This window comes from Leucopleurus acutus (genome assembly GCF_964270905.1).
Source record: "Leucopleurus acutus genome assembly, chromosome: 5".
NCBI lineage: Eukaryota > Metazoa > Chordata > Mammalia > Artiodactyla > Delphinidae > Leucopleurus > Leucopleurus acutus.
Genome location: NC_139147.1, coordinates 61,491,659 through 61,511,788, shown reverse-complemented (window position 1 = coordinate 61,511,788; position 20,130 = coordinate 61,491,659). Strand labels below are relative to the sequence as shown.

Below are 20,130 nucleotides of genomic sequence, written 5' to 3'. Positions count from 1 at the left end.
GCGGCGGAGTGAGGGGGGGAGCGGAAAGACTGCTGACCAATCGCCTGTTAACAGTTCTCTGAGCGAAGTTTCAGTGCTCCAATGGGTGTCTGAGATAGCGGATTGGGCCTCTTCTAGCCCAATCGAAGCTGGTAGAGATGAGGGAAGAGGCAGATGGAGGCGGGGACAGGTGAGGGGAGGAGGAAGAGTGCATTTTGTTTATGGGCGGCAACCTCATGAGGGGCGTCCCATTCTTATTGGCTCACTGAAGCCAAGAGTGGCGTGGGGGCAACCCAATAGCAGGAAAAGATAGAGGGTTCGCGGCGTGAGGCGCCCAATGTGGGCCTTCTGCCGAAGAAGTAGGGGCGGGGGGAAGTTTAGGAGTTGAGGAAAGAAGATTAAAGAGCGCGAGGAGGTAACGCCAAAAACTCTAATTTGTTGTGGGGCGGGCTGGAGGGAGGGGTGTGTGCGTGCTGTGGGGGACGGGGCGTCTGCGAGGCGCTTGGAGTGGGGGGCGGTGGGACAGGAAAGGAGGGGCGCGGGGTGGGGTTGGGGGAGCGAGTTAGAGTGGCGAGCCCGCGGGCTGTTGGCCGGCCGAGCGCGCGCCCCCTCCCCCGGGTGCCCTCCCCCCGGCGGCCCCTTTCCCCGAGCGCCCCTCCTCGCGCCGGGCGGCGGCGGTGGCCTCGCATGACCCGGCGCGGAGGGAGGGAACGCGGGAGGGTCCTGGGTTCCAGGATCGGGCGGGGCGTCCCGCAGCTGGAAACGTGTCTTCTGCCTTCTTTCTACTCCCCGCGCCTGGAGCTGCCGCTACCAAGAAGAGGAGCTGAGGGGGACTAGCCGGGGCTCAGGAGCTACTAGAGGCGCCCGCTTGTCTTCCGCCCCCTCCCTCCTCGCCCTTCCCCGCTTGCCGTGGCTCTAGCAGTATCTGGAGCGTCTTCAGAGAACTGGGGGGCGGGAGGGGTCCTGGCCCAGAGCCGCTGGACGCCCCTCCAGACGCCGGAGCTACCGGCCGCCGCCTGCTTCGCTGCTACGACTGTAGAGAAGGGGGCATGGGAAGGGAAGACAGCTTTCCTTCTTTCTCTCCTCCTTTGGGCCCCTTTGGAAACATTAAAAAATGTTTACGCTTTTTCCGTAGCTGAGAGAAAACGGTTGGAAGCTTTTTGAAAGTTTAAAAGAAATGCACTCTCTTTTACATTGTTTAATGCATTACTGTCCGTGTGGCTTTCTGGTCTTCTCCCACCATACGCCCCACGCCCTGCCCTCCTAAAGCTGTTAGCCTTTTTAAGGATGCTGAAGAGGCAGGAGGCAGGGATTTTCTAAAAGTTGTATTGATAAACACTTGTACAAACATATGCTAGGCACACACATAAACGATAAACATTCGCGAAAAACACAATATGGCGTACAGCTACCCTAACTAGCGCGGTAATCCGCTGATCTCTTAACCCAACCCAGTTGAATGGGGTCAGTAGCAGGATGACAGTTCTCCAGTAAAAATCTGAATGAAGCAGGAAGTAATTTGGAAGCAGCCCGTGGGTAAAGTACTGTCCTCACATCAGCATTGGCCCAAGCTAAGTTGAATTTGTGAATCTTCGAGTCATGCGAAAATTGTCTTAACTGCTTCTTACCATTAAAAATACCAAAATGTTGCTCAAGTGGAATTTTCTCACTGCGTGGTCATGTGTGAATTTCAGCTAAGAAAATTAAGAGACCACTCATTCCCCCAGTGTTTTCAAGCAAGCTCTGTTCTAAAGTTAGTATTTTTGTTGCTATTGAAAGTTTTAAAACATGAATTATAAGGACCGTTTTGTAAATACATTCTCTAGCTTTACACATTGAATAATCCGTTACCATCGACAAATTCATAAATGGTTTACTTTCTTACCTGTTGCTCCTAATCCCATGCACCCTTTGCTATTGATTGGGAATTGTTAAAATACACCGTTCTACCCCATCACATCCCCAGTCCAATTTTGGCTACGATTTGCATTTCTGTATTTCTTGGAAAAGAACAACAGCAAGAACAATTTACATTTTTTTTAATGCCCATGTTTGCTCTTTGTCATTCTTAATCAGAATGTATCAAAGTTGATGCACATATAGTGCATGGTAATACCATTCACTGTGCCCTCTTGGAAGTAGTCTTCTCTCAAGGAAGTTTTTGGTATTGTCCTTGAAGAATTGCTGATATTACTCATTGCTTAGCGCTCAAGGTTTAATTCTTAAGGTTGGGGATGTGATTTCCATTGAGCTCAATTTTGGAGGGCTTTAGCCTTGAGCATACATCATGCTCAGACAGTGAGGAGAAGAAAAAAAGTGAGGTTTCTAGAAATATAATTATCTGCTCAGTGAGTCCAGCAGTTGGGTATTTTTGGTTTTGTGATTTCAGATCTCACAGACCAGTGGAATAAAGAACTTTTGCATATGAAGATCAGGTGACAAGTTAACTGGCTACCAGCCTCCAAAGCAATACGCCCTTTCATGGTGAGGTCCCAATTTTAACACACTAAAGAAAGAAGTTTAAGACTAAAAATTGTCAAATTTTATCCATTTTTAGGAAGAACTCTTTATACTTACTTGTTTAGTTCATTTAAGATGCCAGTATTTTGAAATAACTACTATACCAAGAAAATACAGGTATAGTTAATGTGTACATTCGCTACTAGCAACTAGCTACTGAAAGACAATATGAGTTTAAGCGGAGTACTAGAGGAAAGAACAACTTACATGTGAGGGTTGTAATTTTGGTGTGTGTGTGCGTGGAAGGGGAGGAGGGGTATTGTTCAGAATGACTAGTTGATGTGATGCCAGTGTCCTAAGTAAAGTCAGGAAGTTTTTGAGACCCATACATATACAATTGCTCTTGCTGTCAAATTAACACGACTTTGACTACTTGGTATAGGAATAAAATCCAAGGAAAAAGCCATTTTAAATGAATTACTTTTATCTCAGTAGTCAGTCTTCAGAAGACCTTCCAACCAAATTGAAATTCCTAGAAAAAATTGGGTCATTTTAGAAGAACAATAAAAGATACAACTAAGTTCCTATAAAGGATCTAAAATTTATAAACTAATTACAAAGTATTTGAAATATCTTAGAATAAGTGGTAAGAAGAGATTCTTTAAAACATTTGGAATACAGAAGTGGAGCTTGATGGGCTCTGATTTATTCTCTGAAGTGATTTTTTTTGTCTGAAATGGATTTTTAAATTCATCAAACTGTTCTAGACACTGTTCTAGATACTTGGGATGTAAAAGTGAACAAAAGATAAAATTACCTACCCATGTGGAGTTTACATTCTAATGTCGCATACACTTTGGTTACTTCAGATTGCTAGAAGAAGGTAGTTTTGGATGAAACTTTAAAACCTAGCTGTTTTCTCATTTGGGGGAATATGATTTAAAAAAGAGAAGTTCGAGGGGCAGGGAGATTTTACCAATTGCCAATGATAAGAAAGGAAGAGCTTACTGTATTATTTGTACCCTTTGTTATTGTCATGAAATATTCTCCATATGTTTCAGTAGGTCTTTTTAACAGATAGGGGTTTTATTTTTTCGTAATTTTAAGCTTGCCTTTGAAATAAATAAAATGTTATTTTATATTAAAAAAAATTCTGTGTCTTGGAATTTACTGTAAAATTCCTGTGGAGCTTTTGTCTTGTTAGCAAATTGTGGTAAACATAAACTAGAATATCTTAATTTGTTTAGTTAGAATTTGCTTTAAGAATATGTCTGAAAAATCAAGTGCCTAAATCTTTTACAGTTGTGGTTTTACCAAGAGAAGGTGGAAATTTGTAATTAATTTATAGGTGACTTTAAAAAGAGAAAGAGAGGCCTGCAAAAAATGCTTTGTTATTTAAACCTTTCAAACTACAAAAGCATTTGATTGGCACTTCTCTGATTTAATAGACCATTTGTAATGCAAGAGGAACATTACAGAGTATTTTAGTATTACTTTAATCATTTAGTCTGTAGGTGTAAAAATCCTAGGTTTCTAACTGAAGGAAACTTGGTGCCTGGTTAAGGGAGTATATGATTTTGAAGCTAAGTTTGTTGCTTCAAGTAGTGGGTGTCTCACCTTTCCAAAACCTAGCTCATAGTTCTCAAATAACAAGTTCTTATTTTCGTTATTTTTCTCTATCACAGTGAGTTTTATTTTGTTAGTCAAGTATGAGTTCGGTTCTTAAGTAGCATGTTTTTTTTTTTTTTTTTTTTTACACACAATCCTCCTACCTACAGTCCTCCCATCCCCTGCTGTAAAGGGCTTGAATCTATATCTACACTAGATCTCTATGCTAATTTGTAGCATAATCAATTCTTCTAGAAAGGGTACATATTAATGCACTTTAGAGAACTTTGAGATTGCCTGTGGCTATTAAGTATAGACCAGGCAGCGTCTGAAAGCTACAAATGGGAAGATTTAGGACAAAAAGCAGAGACTGTAACTAATAGAATATATTGTTTTAGCTGAAATCTTTTTTGAAAAGCAAAGTGGAAGAATGGTTAATAGAATGTTAAAAATTAAGAACTTTTCCTAATTCTAGTAAGGATGGTTGATCAATGTGTCCTTATGTGCATGTAAGTATGTATTTATATATGATCAGTTTTTGAATAAAGACATATTTCATTACTAGATAAATGATTCCAGTCCTGCCTTGTGTTCGTTGACATGGAAGGCATTCAAAGTTCCCAGGTGATTTTGTTTAACATACTCTGTTACTAACCAAACCTTTTCCCCGAGCAACATAGAAATACAAGCTAATTAAATCTTTGTAAATTTTGTAATAATTTGGATTAAAATTTATTTTGGGAAGTTTTTTTAAAGCATGATTACTAAGCAGCACATAAAATGAATGAAATCTAAAGTGAAGAGCTGTTAGAACCCTGGATCCACATAATAAGATAGTTGAGAGTTTCAAAAGGGGTATTCATAGAGTAAAAGATAAAATCTTGACATGTCAGATTTCTATAGTAATAAAATAAAGACTAATTAATATTCATATTTTTAAGGTAAGTGTAAGTATGTGTACAGTGCATTTTAAGTCAAAATTTGGGGTGTTATTGGCTAGACACAGTCATTTCTTTGCCAGAGATACTAGACTGTATGAAGGCTAACCATCTGTCAAGTGATGGAGACAAAGAAAGGTTTAATATACTAGCCCAAAATTTCCACAAACTTGTTTTGAATTTTATTGTCATTTTGTTTTGGCCTTCATATTCTGTGTTGAATATGCACTGGGTCAGTCACCCCACTTAGTTTTTCATCCCACTTAGTTTTATGAACAGACTATTCAAGGTTTAGATAAGGTTACTGTCGCAGCTGATGTGATCTAGAGGCAAGATAAAATGTTTTGATTTTGCTTTCATGTAATGATTAAAAACTCACAAGTGGACCACCCATTAGCAGTTATACAAGTGACTTCAAGCACACTTATTTTCACCTACCCATTCTGAATTTTGGGTGTCTTAATTCTTTTGCTTTATATATTCAAGCCTCATAATTCAAACCCATTCCTGAGCTATTTGGGGGGGTGGGGATGGAGGGAAGTAGCAACGGGAATCCAGATTGCCTGTTTTAGGTACAATATGGTGTGATGTGAAATTGAAACAGCAGATTGGTAAGAAACTTTAGTTTCAAACAAATATAAACTAGTTTATTTAGTGAAGTCATACACAAAACAGGAGTCTCTATTGACAAGACAACTTTTTTTTCCCAGTAACTTCCACATCAGGAAGTCACCATGGTTCTTTGGGCCAGCAGACTGTTTCTAAGGCATCATATAAGAAAAAGAAGCCCTAATATTGCTGATTTTAATGATATTCTTAGATGTGGCAGGCCAAGGAATTATTTATAGCAGTGCTAATTATATCAATAAAAATAGCAATATTAATACTGTGAGTGTCAAAATCCATTCTTGACAGTATGAGGTAAACAGAACTATAGTCAAACAAAGCAGCCAGCCTGTCTCTACTGTCAGCTCATGAATATGCACTTCAGGAAAAATATACACACAGTTTAGAGAATTAAGTGTATTGATTTAATCTCTTTTTCAATTACTTTTTAAAAAAAGATGTTCTTTATTTTAAATTCAAACAATATTAAAAAGACTTGGATTTTTAGTTTCGAAATTATTGGCAACCATTTTCTTACTGACTGTCATTAGTAAGTTTCTAGAGACTTATTTATTTATATATGGTTAAGTACTTTATAAATTATCAGAAATTCATTTTCTTTGTACCCCCATTTTTGGGACACAAATTACCATCACAAAAGGAACCTCTAACAGTTTACAAAATGAAACAATACAAAACAAAACAAACCCTACCACTACCATACATGTACACACAACCATAAATCTCTGGCTTCCTTTAGGCATTAAAAGAATATCCTTTTCCATGGTTTTGATTTAAGAAAGCATAAATTTTCTTTGTAGCTGTTTTTACTTCTAGTCAGTTTTTACAATTTTATGTTATTTTAAACTTATTTTCCTAGGAATATAAAAATCCAGTAAGTAGAAGTCATTAAATCCAATGGTTTTTAGCTTGAGGGGACATCTAACTTATCAGCCAATCCCTCATATGTTTGATTTAATTCTTTCATTTTATTGCACATTGTAAAAATTTTCAGATGTAGAGATTGGAAATATTGTTTTTGGTATAATGTTGCAAGCAACTAGTTGTATGATCTTAAGCATTTCACATAATTTGTTTGGATCTCTGCCTTAGCTTCCTTCACCTTCAGGGTCCCTTTCAGCTCTAATAATATGAGTATCTTTCTTTTGATACTTGAGTCTTTATTTTAGCTTCAGATAATGTGACTGGATGTGATGTGCAGGGGGCACCAGGAAAGAGTATATGTAAAATATTTGACTTTGCTTTTTACTTCCAGTCCTGGATAAAAGTTTCATTTTAATGATACTTGCTTTCAAACATAGCATAGTAGTACAAGAGCCACAATATTAAGTACTGATAATCTTTTATAGTTGGTAACTATAATGTCTATTAGTTTACATAAATTTTTACCAGCTCACCTTTACTCATGTAGATATATTGGTAATAGAATTTATAAACATGATTCTTTGCATTTTACTCTGCATAAAGTTGCTTAACTGGAGAAAGCAGGTAATAATAGAATGAATTAACTCAGAGTTGTTTTCTAATTCTATAAAATATATGGATAGATAGATATATTCGAAGAAAAAGGTAAATTTGGTTTATGTGCCTGATTTTTAAAGCAAAAAATAAATATACTTCGAGTAATCAGGGGCCATCTCCATATAGATCTTATAAAACTGGTAATTTTTAACTGCTGCATTTGATTTTTGATCCTACATTATATCCATCCAGGGATAGATTTACATAGGAGGACTGATAAGATAGACAAAGAAAGTTGACTCTGTTTTGATGAAGAATAGTGGGAAGAATCTGAAACAAACTGCATGCAATTTGTGTGTACCTACCTGTAGGTATTTATTTAATGATGACCTCAAAGTTTTCATTTAGAATTTCACTCTCAGTTTCTTTTTAATTGACTCACATTCCTTTTGCTAGTATGAATGGTAGTGAGAGGCTCAAAACCGTCAAATCCTTTACCTATTCACAAATGGAAACAGCTATCTGGAGAAAGCTATATAATCCTTGGTTCCTTCCCCTTCCATACACATATCCATCGTTCTTGATACTGCTCATAACATTTTATAAATTACCTCATAGACGGAATATACAACAAACACGACAATATATTAGATAATGCTAAGCTTTTGGGAGAAATGGCAAGAAAAATTTTAGATCAACCATAGGGCAAAAAAGGTGGTATGAGTGCTTCAATGCATGCAAATAAGGGGAAAAAAGCATTCTAAGAGATATTTAGAAGGGAAGCTGATTTTAGACTATAAGTTAACTGAAACCCAGCACATGTACTGAGGAATTAATGTAGACCCTTTTCTAAAGGCATTGGTACCAAAAAGACTGGCAAAATTATTGGTTGTGAGCATAGTGAAAGAAAATAAAATACATTCTGTTCTTGTACTAAACAACAGCAGCCAACATGTATGAGCACTTAACTCTGTACCAGACATTGGTTATATCTGAATTTTTTTCAGTTAATTTCATAATCCTATGAGATAGGCACTTTAATTATGTCATTTTTAAAGATAAGCTAAGCCTCAGAAAGGTTAAGTAACTTATTCAAAGTCACACAGCTAGTGTATAACAGTTGGGAATTCAAACTCAAGTCCAATTCTAGAAAACCTAAACTCTTAATCACCACCTCATCATGCCTCTCTTCTGGGACCATTTTTACTTAGTACCCGCCCTGATTAGTACTGGTAATTTTATTTCAAGAAAGGCATAGTGGATTTGGAGAAGGTTCCAGAGAAAGGCACAAAGTGAAAGAGCTTAAGTGGGAGGAATGGGTGCTATGGTAAAGTTTGTTTTTAAAATTTAACTCTTCAGTCTAGAAGTACAACTTCTATGAGGGAATTTATCTGAAGGTTTTAACAGAGGATGGACTGGGTAGCCACTGCCTGATTTGGTTGGATGGACAACAGTGGAGCTGGGTAACAGATGTCAAAGCAGATGGAGGAAATCATGAGTAGGAGCAGGTCAAAGGGAACTTTAGATACTGGCAGTACTGGGAAGGCAGAGGTCAAAAAGACCTAAATCAAACAGGTTGAGTCACCAAGAATCGGGATCATGCAGAAAAAAAGGGTGAGGCAGAACAGAAACAGAATATACTCAAAACTTTGGTAAATCCTACTGACTTTGGAAGGCCCTAACATTTATTGTTTGTTTTTTGCACCCTTAGATTTGTTTCAGAACCAACAGCTGGCTTAAATAGGGGCCACCTAGAGTCTGGGATACAAAAACTGCTATGGTTTTGGCACAAAAAACATGATTATCAATACTAACTTAGAATTAGGCAGTAAGTTTAGATGCATTAAAAAGAAATGCAATTTAGCACAGAAACCTATGTGATAAACCTGAGAATAGCTGTCATTTATTGAGTACTTGCTGTGTACCATTCAGTTCTGAAATCACTGTTTCTGGGGGGCATTTATAGTACAAGTTACCGTCTGCTGTCCAGTTTTCAAATATAAGAAAACATCTGCTAGCTTTTCTGAGGATTTGATGGGTAAAACAAATTATACCTTAATTTTATTTCATTTCATGTTGTGATTTAGCTTTTGATATCTCCTCTTCCCACATTCATGGAGCCAGGCTCTACCAGGCTTAAGGTGGAATAGAGTGTAGACTTCTCTTGTGTAAACTTTTCCTTCAATTGTCGCTATACTGAAAGAAAGGTTCAATTTTATTTGATAGGAAAAATGCATTTCTATCAGAGTAATCGGTTCAAATGGTCAGCCCAGGTGAAGTCAGTGTACATGAATTTGGATTATATTTATGATTGCCAGCATGAGTTAATGAAAAGGGAATTATATAAGCTTTTAAAGTGATTTTTTGTTATTTCAAATAATTTTAATGACATCAAACCAAATACAAACAGATGTGTATGCCATGTATACATACTCATACCCTTTTTCTACAAGGTATGGAGACTTCAAAAGTTTTTAAGAGATAATATTCATTGTTGAGCTATATTATGTATATATAGAGAGGTGGGGAAGAGTTGGATTGTCTGAATGGAGTCAAAGAATAATGGAAGAACTATACTATCACTTATGTGTCTTCAGTTTTCCTTATTACAATATCTCTGTTATTTCCTTCAGACTCTTATTTCTAGTGCATTAGGAAATATATTACAATAATCATTTTGTATGTTTCAAATTGATACATCACTAATACAATATACTGTGAAGTTAGAAAGATAACCAGCATTCAGTTTATTCATGACACCTTTCCCCTTTAGGTTTATTGTCACTGGTACTCTTTTGTTCTCGTTCTTTTGACATCTGGTGGTATCTAGTCTTTTTAACAACTATGTTGTTTGCATCCTCCCTTCCCTTCATATATCTGACCCTTAGAGAAATACCTTTGAAAACTCACCCTCTCAATAATCTTTCTTGTTCTAGCAAAGGGTTGAGAACAAGGCAATATTATGTTGAAGGGGTGATTTGAGCTGAAAAGTGAGCAGGATTCCAGACCTTTCTGGTTCAGGTATTTCACATAACAGTCTCAACAGTTGTTATAAAGTGAATTGCTAGAGTGTATAAAAGCCAAAAATAAATGGTTGCTGTTTTTCTGTAATTTTGTATTATGCATACCTCTGTTTCTATCTATTATTTGTGTAATGATGAATTTTATTGTGCAGAAAGGGGTGCATTCATTCTTTGACATTCATCACCCAGGAAAGATAGCATTCAGAATTATACTACACTGAACTGCAGATCCTTAAGGGCAGTACCGTATTTTATTAATCTTTGAAGCCTTGGTGCTTAGCACAGTACCTGGCACACTGGAGGATTCAATGTTCATTAGACTCTTTTGTAGCTGTCCTAGAAAGATTACTTTGTACTTGCTTACCAGGCTGTTCATTCCTTATTTTCTTTTGACTGGTTCAAATTTAGCATTGTTACAATCATTAATACCTATTACAGGGTTTCTCTGTACTTTTCTAAGACCCAGACATTTTTACACATGCTCATGATCTTTTATCCTTTTAGATACTTAATGAAATTCTGTCATGGCAGAAGTCCCAATAAAAAATTATATTTACCATGATTCAGAAAAGAAATATATCAGTTATCGCCCATCAGTGGTAAAGCAAATCTACTGCAATCAATTCAGGATATTGTATTGAATAGAATACACAGAATTACATTACCTAGTGATTCAAGGGTGAAATCCAAATTTCATATCCTATATGATTCCTATCTGGATAGTAGGACAAACAGTCCAGAGTATTTTTTTTTTTGCACTTAATAGATTGTAATGAGATTTTGAGCATTTTATATGAGCTTCCTAATTCTTAAAAAGATAAGTTCATAAAGTCTCACACAATTAAAAAACAGAGCTTTAGATAATTTTACCTTATTATCTAAGTTGTTTAGAAGTCAGTCCAATGAAACACTTTAATGTTATTGACATTATATCCTTAGCTCTTATAGAAAGCAAACACGGTAATTGGGCTATGACAATATGAAGGGTAATGTCATGTAAACCACTGTGTAGGGTGCATGTTTCTTTCCTATATAACAGCTGACATGCTTTTTCATATTTATAAGACCTGCTAGTTAGACAGTGGGAGACTTACATGATCTGCCAAAGTCATAGTTTGTCTCTCTACTAACTGAAGCTATAGCAAATTGATTTGAAGTTGTTTCCAAAAGAAAAGATAATTATGTCCTGGGATAATTAAAACTGGGGTCTCATTAAAGCGTACTTCAAGTGATTAGTAGCTATGGTATATTTTGGAATTTGTATCTAAGAACATAAAGAGAGCATATTGTTGTTTTTGTATATTCAAGAATATGCTTTCTGAGGAAAGTATTGATTCTTGGAAATAATGATAATGAACTCCCAGACAACCCCAGACCCACATACCTCTCCCCTTTCTCAATATTTTTAAAATTAAGGATTCTGAAAACAAGGTGACCTATGTATGGCCATCTTCCCCTTCACTTCCAATTCCTGAGTGTCTTTCTGAATCAAATTGCTACTGAGATCTGTAAACAATTGCTGTGACACCTTGGGCAGAGAAACACTGCTTTGAAAACTTCTACCATCAATTGGGCAAGCAACTAGAGAATAGTACTGAAGTTCAGGGATAAAGATCAGAAAACAGTAGACATTGTAAAGAAGAGCTTGGGCTTCAGAGGTCTGTGAACCAGTATGGGAGAAAGTTAATATCTGCCTATTTTATGTATCCAAGTCTCCCCAGTAGGCTAAAAAGTCAGAGTAGCTGAATGTGCTGGCTGAGTTTTCTCTGTCCCTGAGGCTGAAAAGAAATTCAGAGATAGGGCAACAGTGATCTACCTCCTCATGCCTTGGCAGGGAACTGGTAGACTGTCTACATTTCTTTTCTCCAAGTGTTATGCTTCTGCCATTTAGGATACTCTAACAACCAGACCAGAGTTCCAGTGAGTTATCAATGAAAAATAACAATCCATCAAAGGGGAGCCAGTAGTGAGGGAGGGAGGAAGATCAGGCAGGAAAATTAGAGTACATACTCCAAGCAACTAGCACTATTGGCAAAAATAAATGAAACCTGAATTTTGAAATATATTAAGAGCACTTAAGGATATTCAAAGAACAAAAAAGAATTTCAGATACTAAGAAAAACATATCTCAATTGAGCGACTCAGTGGAAAAATCGGAGAACATGGTCACTGTTGAAACATGAGTCAGTGAACTGAAAGACCAAGTGCAAGAAATATATCAAAGTACATAGCACAAATAAAACACGGTGAAAATATTGAATAAAAAGGATGAGTCTTGGAGGATAGTTTAGAAATCAAAATGTGAATAATAGGAATTATAGAGGGAGAAATAAGAACAGAAGGAGGAGAGGTATAATTAAATAATAGAAGAAAATTTCTTTGAGTGTAAGAAAAATCAGAGTCTGTGGATTGAAAGGGTTTATTGATTTATGGTCTTGAATGAAAGAAAAGATACAGTTCTGAACTCTAAAAATAAATTGAAACAAACTCCCAAGTAGAAAGAACAAGTTTCTCCTATAAAGAGGAGAAATATCGAAGTATCATAGGACTTCCTATTTGTAACACAGGAAGCAAGAAGATAGTGGAATGACATCTACAAACTGCAAAAGGAAAATTACTACAGTCCAAGAATCTCAATTCCCAGAAAGTTGTCATTTGCCAGCCAAGGTGAAAGAAATACATTTAGGGAAAACCAAGAACTCAGAACATATAATTATTATTCCCCATCCAAGAAAATGCCTGAGGATAGATTATAAGCAAACAACAAATGAACCAGGACAAAGATTTCAAGATGAAAAGGAAAGGAAATAGTGGTAAATAATGAGCATTTGTATATAATTGTTTGTGTTGTGTGTATAATTTCCTTTAAGAGAGAAAGATAGATGGCTAGTAAATGTGTAATAAAATAGACAATTTCAGACTTTTGAAATAAAAGGATCATACTTATGTAAAGAAAATTTTTAATGTACTAAAACTGTCTTATCAACACTTAGTTGATGGCAGGAGTAGACAGGAGGAATGTAAAAAAGGAGGAAAATAAGTGGTGGGAGATGAGAGGAGGAAGAAAAGAGGAGAAAAGTGAATGTATCCTAAAGATCTCATTTATTTAGGAGAAAGGGGTGGGGGATAGAACCTCTTGGTGGAGGAAAAATTTGTCTTAGAAAGATAGATACATGAAAAAATATATATATTTATACATCTGTTAATTAGAGTAGAGAAAGGGAAGGTTAGCATGATAAAACATCATGTAGAACTTTCATAGCAGCAAGGAGAAAATAGAATGCAGAGCCACTTGATCAAACAAAAAAATACGGAAAAGGGAAATAAGGAAACAATAATGTAAGATTAAAAATAAATATAAGTAATTGGAAGATATACAATTAGGCACATTATTTCATTTAATGTAATGGACTAAATTCTCCCATTAAGAAAACAGATGTCAGATTGAATTTAAAAACATAAGGCACTCAAATTATATTACAAGAAAAACACCTGTGTCAAAATTATAAAGAAATGTTATTTGTAAAATGGTGGACATAAAAGACATCAGGCAAAGGCAAACAAAAGGAAAACAGAGAAACATGAGTGACAGCATTGATATCAAAAAGGGGCACTGTAATGATGAAAGGCATAGTTTATGAAGAGAATAACCACATAACTCTGTATACAGCAGGCTTATTTATAGTAGATAAGTATGTTAAGTAAAAACTATTGGAAAAGTCTAGACAGCTCTGTTAAACACATGCAAACAATGACTAAGAGAAATGGAATACTATAACTCAGAAGCAATATATTTGTAGAATCTGATATTCTTGAAATATTTTTAAACATCTCTGTGCTTGGCCGCAAAGAAAACTTTATAAATTTTAGAAAGCAGAGATTTTGCAGGCACATCCTCTGATTATAATCTAGTATAATTAGAATTTAAGAAGTTTTTCTAAAAGGTGACAAAAATTATTAATTATTTAGAAATTAAAGAGAACACTCCTAGATAACTCTTGGATAAAGAGGAAGTCATTTGAAAAAAAAAAAAAGAGGAAGTCATTTGGAAAACAATGAAAAAGAGAGTATTTTATGTAAAAACCTATTGAAAACAGGTAAAGAGATTGTCGGAGTAGAGTTGATAGCCTTAAAGGCCTTCATTATTAAGATGGAAAATAAAGGATTATCTAGTAACTTTAAGAAATTAGAATAAACACTAATATAAGAGAGAATAAAAGGAAATTAATTTTTTAAAATATGAAATTAATGAAGGAAAACAAAATGTAATAAAAAATCAGTCTAAAAGCTGGCTCTTTCAAAAGACTTAATATAATACATAAACTCCTTGGGAAGGTGAAAAAGCAAAAAAGAAAATGAGGCCAGTAATTCCACTCTGAAGTGGAAGAGAGTTGAAAGCATATGTTCACTTAAAACTTGTACACAAATGTTCATAGCAGCAATATTCATTATAGCCAAAAAGTGGAATAAACTCAAATCAAAGAAGCTCTCCATCAACTAATAAATGGATAAATAAAAATGTGGTGTATGCATACAATAGAGTATTATTCAGCCATGAAAAGAAATGACGTACTGATACATGCTACAACATGGATGAAACATGAAAACACTATGCTAAGTGAAAGATGTCAGACACAAAAGGCCATATGTTATAAGATTCCATTTATGTGAGATGTCCAAAATAGGCAAATCCATAGGGACAGAAAGTAGATTAGTGGCTGTCAGTGCTGGAGGAAGGGAAGATGGGGAGCGACTGTTTAATGGGTATAGGATTTCCTTGTTCTGGAACTAGATAGTTGGTGATGTTTATACAACCTTTTGACTGTACTAAAAGCAACCACAGTATACTCTAAAATGGTTAAAATGGTGAAGTTTATGTTATATGAATTTTATGCTAATAATAATAAAGTTTACAAACAGGAAATTGAGCAAAAATAGATACTAGTTAGGGATGAAAAAGTTGACAAAACTGTAAGGTAAAAAAAGAAATCTAATGCAACTCTCTGGAAATAAATTTGAAACCCCTGAGAAACAGAACATCATATGGTCAAATGCAAATTATAAATATCGGCCTAAGAAGAAGTAGAAAACGGTTACCTATTAGTACTGAAGAAATTAGAAAACTAACCACATGTGATCGCTTAAACTTAAAGAAATAACTAATTCTGATATAATTTAAATTATGCTAGGCCATTGAAAAATAATGAAATATTTTCTAATTTCATTTAATATCTAACTCTGATAAAAATTGTACAGAAATAAATTATAGTTCAATCTCACTTATGAAAGAAATGCAAAATTTCTATATAAAATGCAGATTAGCAAATAGTATCAGCATGAATTAAAAGAGTAATATACTAGGACCTAGAATTTTCCTTTTTTCTTTTTAAGTAGGAATTCAAGCATGATTTAACAACAGGAAATATATCAGTATTGTTCATTACATCACCAAATTAAAGGGAAAAATTATACATTCATCTTCAATAAGATTGCTTAAATATAATATTTTCATTCACAGCCAACAGAAAATATAACCTGAAATAGTTAAATCTTAAAAATTCAATTAATATCAGATACTAGACAAGTAATTATTTATCACAATTATTTAACATTGAGTAGGGAGCATCAGCAAATATAATAGTCAAAGATATAAATAACACTAACATTTGTAGAGACTAACTTAACATGTCTTTTGGCTGATATCAGACCTAAAAATTTTAGAACTCTAATTTAAAAATCTAGAAAAATTAGTAAGATAAATTAAAAAGGTAGTTGGATAGAAAATAATTAGATGAAAATTGATAACTTTTCTCTGGAAGTAATAGGCATCTAGGAACCATTTTTCCCAACAGGAAAAAATTATTTAATTTTCCATAGAAACACAAATTATGAAATGCTTATTAATAAAATTACCAAGAATAATATAGGACCTGTATGTAAAAAAGAGGTACTGTTTAAAGACATAAAACAAGATATGATTAAAGGATGCACAAACTATGTTTTTGTATGGGAAAACAATAGCAAAATGTTAATTTTCCCAAAGTTAATACATTTATTTAATACAATTCCAATTAAATTTTTAGCAGGGATTTTTTTTTCTTTTTTGAGCTAGACAATGTTATTTTTAAATTACATAGAAGATTAAGTGCTAAAAAAAGGCAAGAAAATATGAAAAAGAACAGTGAAGAGGGATTTGCATTATACATAGTAGAACATATTACAAAGCCAGATAATCAAAACAATATGGTAATAGCATAGGAATAGACAAATAGATCCATTAAATAGATTAGAGAATCCTGAAACAGGTGACAATTTAGTTTGAAAATCATGAATCATTTAATTAATAGAATTGGCATAAAAGATTATTTTGTGGGAAAAAATGGAAGTATATTGTCATTTCACACATTATACAAAAATCATGTAAGATGAAATGCTTAAATGAAAACAAAACAAAAAACTTGCCAAAAAAATCTAGGAGACTATAAAATTTTTTAAGAGTAGTGAAAATGCAAAAAATTTAAAATGACTTAACATTGTTGATTGCATAAAAATAAAAAAATCTTTTATATAAAAATAAAAGTTATTAGAAAAATGTAGATTTGGAAAAGTATTTATAATTTTACTTTTATTAACATGAAAGGTTAATATCCAAGAGCTCTTAGACAATGCTAAGAAAAAAGTTATGAAACAACCCAATGTAAATGGAAAAGATAATTCACAGTAAAGCAAATTCTATTGGTTAACATAAGAGAAGATGCTCAAATTCACTAGGGAAATTCAAGTATAAGTAACAGTGATGTAATGTGTCTTAGCATTTAAAATTTCTGTTAGTCTGATGGGTTTAATATTTATTGCCAGTGGTGATGTGGCAAAAAGGGACTCTTACTTGTTACTGGTGCAAATGTGCTATGCTTTAACTTTTTTGAAATGCAGTCTGGTAACACCTATTATATCCTTTGATTGAACAATTTTATTCTTGGGAATATATCCCATAGAAATACAAGTATTGATATTTAAGGGCATATGTATTTTTTGGTTTCAAAGTTGTTACAGCTTTTTTGTAGTAGTAAAACTGCGGGGGGGGGGTAGTAATAACATTAATAAGATAATGCTAATAAATAATGGAAATTCATACCATGGATTGTAATGCAGTTATTAAAAGATGTGAATTAAAGATATCTCAGGTGATCTGGAGGAATTTCTGGAGTTATTGATAGTGAGAAGAGCAAGTTATAGAAAAGTGTGTGTTGATGTTACATTCTTATAAAATAATGACCAAAATCCCTGAATATGTATTTTATATGTAAATATCTATATGTGTATATCTGCTTCATAGTAGAGTTATTTATTTGCAAAGGGAGAATATGGAAGGGTGCATACTATGTTGTGAAAATGGATTGCTTTGAATGGGAGGAAATATAGAGGGAGAGAAGCAGAGAGCCAAGCAATAAAAGGAAAAGAAAAATTGCACTAAAAACATGTTCAAAATCCTACTTATGCTTTTTAATAAAATTAAGTACATTTGGCTGTATATGTATTAAGAAGTCAAATTAAAGTGTTTAAAAATATTATGGCTACTTTTGATGGTAATGATTTCATATTTTTCAATATTGGTACCAAGGAATTTTTTATTCCTTTACATTTGCTATTTATTTAATTTTGTATCACATGCTACTAGGATTTTCTACATGTTCTAAAAAATCCTTAGATAATTGTCTAGCATTTCAGGCCAAATAAACTTAATAATTTATAGTTTTAGATCAAATCAAATTACATGGATCATTCCCATGTCAGGGCTGACATGCAGCTGATATCCCTTAGTAAAAGTTAGGTGGTATGTTTCACTTTGTTCAGTGTTCATTTTCTTTGATTGGTACCTTCTGTGTCAGTTATAAAATATTTCTAATATTACCCCTGTCACTTCACAAATTAATTATAACAACAATAATGAATGAATGGAAGAATTACACATAGAAATTGCTTAATAAATAAATACTTGCTGATTGACATAATAGATTTTAAGTACAGTAATGATTTTACCAAGGTAATAAAGTGTAGAAATGAAAGCATTTAAGGGTGTTTAAAAATAAGACTAGAAGTCATGATTTCAGGCAAATCATTTGACTCCTGTGTCTCAGAATCTTAATCTTTAAAATAGTGTATTTTCATCACTTATTTCACACAGTCTTTGAGGATCAAGTGAAGTAATAAATGTTTAAGTGCTTTGAAAAACATAATTCATTGTGCAAAGAATGATGATGATAATAAAAATCTGAAGGCAGCCATTTTTTACACTTAACGGACATATATTTTGTATATATATACATATATGTATTTCAAGTTACATGTTTGATATTAAGCCTCTTGACATATCAGTAATAGAATGTATTACTGATGAAGCTATCAAAGCCTCAAATGGACAAAACTGGGATCTATGGAAGGTGTGAATACATTTAATTGCTTAAAGTTTAAAATGAGTCTCCAGAATTTCTTTGTTTTGCTGGTCATTGAGGAAAATTCTTTATTTAGGTATATCTCCTGATGTCCTCTGTTCTAGTATAGAGATATTAATGTTTTGTGGGAAGTCTGGGCCTTCATCTCATCTGGACATGATAATAATGTTGTGTTGTGTTTTGACTTAATAAATGGCCTTGGACAGCTAAACACAGTGGTGTAATCTGTTGTTATATTTCATTAGAAATCCTCTACTTGTAATTTATAGCTGCAGTTAATAGTGACTATAGCATGAATACTTTAAATAGTAAAATCTTTATCATCTTTTAGTAACCAGACACCAGATGTGCCATTGGCAGATTTTGGGTGTGTGTGCGACTATCAAGAAATACATACATTATGATTTGTTGGTTGAAACTAAGACTACAAAAGAGTAAAAACATTTACAATATTTTATTAAAGAAACAGTTATAATCTTAATACTATAGAGACTATACTATACTATTAAAGATACCTAGATTCTGTTTTGAAAAAATGGAATGGATGGACTTGTTTCTCTAAGTCTCAATAAATTATACCTGACTCTTTCCAAGAATACATTCTCATTTTAAAATTTTCTTGCCCCAATAATTTGGCTTTGACTTTTGCATAAATATTCTCGCTATTTCACTAGTCTAATTTCCTTCAGTTAGTTTCTCTGCTATTCTTCCAGTAGTGGAGACAATGTATAAGAAAGTTGAAAAGATAGATCTTAAAAGACATCAATCTTTCTCTGCATTTCTTTAAATAGACATTATTCAAGGCTAGTAGTAAAAACTACCTGAATTAGTTCTTTTTGATATCTTATATTTCACTTAATGAAGTCATTCTAATCAATATATTTGCATTTTCTATTTGCATTTTGATTATCTTATCAAATATGAAATTAGCAGCAATTGTGACATATATTTTTAAAAATATCTCTTCACTTTTGTCTAGCAATACTAGTGTTACTAGAGCAGAAAGAGTTTTTAGAATACTCTTTATGCATACTTAGATGTATATGTCATTGCCAGTCATCTTTTAATTCTCTTCTTCTCTGTCTCCATTCAAGAAAATTTCTAACCACCAAAGATTACTCGCCCAAATGCAAGTTGCAGTTTGATAGGAAGTTGCAAGGAAATCTTCAAGTAATCTGTTAATCTCAGTCTTAAGAAACCAAAGTGATCATCTCTTAATTCTTTATTCTAAATTAAATTTTTTTATTGGAGTATAGTTGATTTACACTGTTGTGTTAGTTTCTGCTGTACAGCAAAGTGAGTCAGTTATACATATACATATATCCACCCTTTTTTAGATTCTGTTCCCATATAGGTCATTACAGAGTATTGAATATCATACCTTAATTCTTAATATTCTTTCAGTTTCTTCTTTCTCAGGAAAGAAGTTTCTTTCACTTCTAAGTAAATCCTGAATCCCAGTATCTTTTATCAGTATCTTCCTCTTCATTTTGGAATGGACTGAAACAAAATCATCATTTCTTTCTTTTAAAAAATTGAAGTATAGTTGACTTACAGTGTTCTGTTAGTTTCAGGTGTACA

General features: G+C 34.0%; 1 protein-coding gene across 2 annotated transcripts in view; it reads left to right on the top strand.

Moving 5' to 3' along the window:
• Positions 1-345: 345 nt before the first annotated feature.
• Positions 346-20,130, top strand: part of ZBTB20 (zinc finger and BTB domain containing 20) — a 799,009-nt gene continuing 779,224 nt past the window's right edge. For both annotated transcript variants that reach the window (XM_082839976.1, XM_082839970.1), the window contains exons 1-2: positions 346-394; positions 2,369-2,463. The gene's annotated coding sequence lies outside the window, so the exon portion shown is untranslated. The remainder of the gene's footprint in view (positions 395-2,368; positions 2,464-20,130) is intronic.